A 3,967-nucleotide genomic window follows, 5' to 3' on the forward strand; every position below is an offset into this window, starting at 1 on the left:
TCGAGTTCAAGTTCCCTGTTAATTCTAGAAACTTTCTGACAGAATTGGTCAAAATTATGAGATTATAAAAATGTCATGATGGACCACAGAAAGAGAGAGCAAAACTATGTGTAAATTAATTAATTAGAGGATTAGAGTTCAGAAAAATAGGAACAAGTGATGGCATTTACAAGAGACGGTTTCTTTAAAGAGCTGCTGGAGTAAGCGATCAGGCATAATTGCAAAAAAGAAAAAAATATTAAATTACAATTACTTAAAAAAAAAAAAAAAATAAAAAATATATAATAAATATATGTAAAAATGATACTGAGGTAAAACTATGGTAAGCATTGGGGTGATTGTGCTTTAACTACAAATAGCACAGTAAACGTATTGATACTGAGGTAAAACTATGATAAGTGTTGTGGTTATTGTGCTTCAACTACAAATACCACAGTAAAACTATGATTACTGAGAAAAAACCATGGTAAGCATTGTGGTTATTGTGCTTTGACTACAAATACCACAGTAAACGTATTGATACTGAGGTAAAACTATGGTAAGCATTGTGGTTATTGTGCTTTAACTACAAATACAACAGTAAAACTACAGTTGCAGTGGTAAAACCATGGTAAGCGTTGTGGTTACTGTGCATTGGCTACACATAATATGGTCAGGCAACAGTTCCTATGGTAAAAATATGGTAAATGTGCAGACTTTTACATGATCACGCTTATCACGTGATACTGGGTTGGTTGACTTGTAGAGCTGTCATCAGCCACGTGAACATGATTAAAACGGTTTTATTTATTTATCTGTTTCAAAACTGCAACAATTATAAGTTAGCTTAGGCTAATGTCAATGTAAGGCTAATGTTTATATCTGTGCTAATGCAGCAGCCGACTGTTTTAATAACTAATTTGAATGCATACGCTTCCATATATGTAAGGAGACGCAGAAGCACCAAAATAATTAAAACAATGATCTCATTAGAAAAGAAAAGATTATTCCTTACTTACCTGTTTGAAGGTGTACAGCATCAGGTGAACTGGGCAAACCCAGTCTCGCTGGTGACGTCACTGCCGTAGAAGGTGCTGTGTGGTGTTTGTAGCATCTGCTCTCCACAGAAGTTAATGGGAAGGATTGGCGTATCATATGCATGCAAAATTGGATTTTGGCATATGTATTACATGCAATTGGAAAGTGTAAAGTCGTGTTATTTATACGCAAATTGATGAGAACTGGTGGTGAATCAATAGTGGACTTATGCATGCCTAATGTAAGACATTAGGCACGTGCGCGTTCGTTACTATTACTCTGATTGTCTTTACCTTTACATTAGCATGACGGTTTGTTTCATGTAGCCAAGAGATGACGTAGAGACCTACACTCCCGTTATTTATATACATTTCCCTTTTGAGCTAAATTCACGACAGTATGGTGGAGAATACGGGCAGTCGTTTAAACATTATTTGCAAGCAGATTCAATATCAAACTTGTGTGTTTGTCTCATAAATTTTATTAACGTCTTACACATGCAGCTTCTGATAAAGTCAGATCGACTATAGCTTGAATGTGCCCCACCACGAGCAGTAGAAACTTCAATGCTATAACACATCTTTAAATCGTACGATAAGAAACTAACCTGATATTAGCGAAGAAATCCTAATTTCTGTTGTTTGTAGAGTGTAAACCTTCTCTGATGAAGAAATCTCAGATTAGCAGCCCATATAAATGGTACCAGAATGAATTCATCTAAATTTGGGTGAACAAATCCCCACTTTTAGTTTTAAATGTTCAAGTCTTCTCTGACAAAGAAACTTCAGATTAGCAGCTCACATAAATGAATAAATCCATCTGATTTTTGGGTGAAGAAATCCCCACTTTAAATGCATAAATCTGGTCTGACAAGGAAATTTCAGATTAGCGGCATGAAATAATCTGCATGGCGAAAAAATCCCACTTCCATTGATATTAATACTGGGCGACAAGAAATCTTGCTACGGCATAGTTATTTTTTAAAGGTGATTTGAGCAATGATCCTCGTTTCTCTGAATTAAGGCCTTCTTGTAACTATCGCATATCATTGTAATCATGAAGATTATGCAAATGAATAGCAAATTAATGACGTAATTCTATTTTAGCTAACTAGGAATTTGCCATTGTCTGTGAAGTGAATGAGCTGTGTGTGGATCATGTAAAAAGAGTGACTCAGATGCAGTTATATTTGAACCCGGTTATCTGCGCGTGGGCCACGGCTGATGCCTGTCACTGACTTACATTAGCATCACTTCCGTAAGCCCATCACTGAATTGTCGGCGATTCTGTGACGCCACCACGGATTCTGAGTTAAGGGTCTGTGGTCTTTACACAGAATTCTGTGAGATCAGGTTGGTTTCTGCCATGGGATTGACATCCCGTGGTAACTAGGAATTACACAAGCTTCAGTCTGGATCCAGAACACCTAAGAAGAGATGATGCAAACCCCTCAGAGGACCTCAGATGATGCAAACCAGAAACAACATACAGCACTACTGAATTTTGCTATAAGTTGATTGCAACATATAATTCATTACTGTCAATGGTGTTCATTGTCTGATTAAGTAATTAACTGATTTTTACCATTCATCTCTGCCATATGTACATCAACTTGACATAGTCACCACTAGTAAGCCACTACTAAATATACTGTAGAAACTTTAATTTTCTGTAGCGCTGTTTTGCAGCGATTTGTGTCATGAAAAGCGCTATACAAATAAACTTGAACTGAATTAAATTAAATGGAAAAAAGTATTTATATATTATATATATTAAAGTATTTACTTAAATAAAAAGGAGATATGCCCAACTACTGACAGCTGTTCTTTGTTAATCCATAAAATTACAATTATGTAATGTTATGGCAAGTTTTTAAATCAATGTTGTGTTATGGGACAGTGTGTTGGGAAAGTTACAACAACGTGCAACTACACTGACAGCCGTGATAAAACTTAGTTTATTAGCTACACAATATCATTGCCACATGCTAACTATGCCTATTAGATGCTCAGAAAGCACTGATTAAAATGGTGTGTTTTTACAATGCTTCACATAAACAACTTAGACACTATGACGAAAAAAAAAAAACTGATGTTAAAAAGGCTTTTTTTTTAGTTGTCACATGTGGCTGATTTTTTTCAGGAAGGATGAGGTGCTAATAGAGCATGTGCAGTATGAATATCATCACTGTTGCTCATTCCTGCAACCGTCCCCACTCTTCCCTAAATATTCCTGCAGAGTTTTGCTCCAACCTTGATCAAACTCACCTGCCAGTAACTCTCTAGGGCTGTATTTGAAATCACCCCCTATACCCTCATTCACTGTTCCCTACATTAGGACACTAATACAGTTCACTTGAAGGAGTGAATGAAAACAAGTGAGTGAATTCAGACAGACGAAAGACGAACCAAGACTGTCAAGGATACACCTGCTGTACAGAGGTGGACTGAGAAGGTTTAGGGTGTGATTTGGGACAGGGCCATAGACTGGTTTGGAGAGGTGATTGTCTATTCTCTAATATCTCCAGCGCCCCCTGTCTGGTGTGGTGTTGTTCCCTACAGTGATTATTATTAAAATGGTTACCGTTATACTCTCCTTCACTGTGCGCTTTCATTGACTGACACATTTTGTAACAAAGAGGTATCTTTAGCTCAAATGGTGTTCAAATTTAGTGGATTTAAACAGGTTCGGTACTGTATAAAAATGTATTTACAGATTTTCACATTTCCTTTGATTCCTTTATCTCAAATGGTGTCACAGTTTAATGAATTTAAGTCTGATATAAAAATATAAATATAAAATAAAATATATATTTAAATATTTATATATATATATATAAAATATATAAATATATATACATACATACATACATACATATATATATATATATATATATATATATATATATATATATCAGTATTATATATAAAAATAACAAAAGCATAATCAG

This window comes from Labeo rohita, unplaced genomic scaffold (assembly GCF_022985175.1).
Source record: "Labeo rohita strain BAU-BD-2019 unplaced genomic scaffold, IGBB_LRoh.1.0 scaffold_152, whole genome shotgun sequence".
Classification (NCBI taxonomy): Eukaryota; Metazoa; Chordata; class Actinopteri; order Cypriniformes; family Cyprinidae; genus Labeo; species Labeo rohita.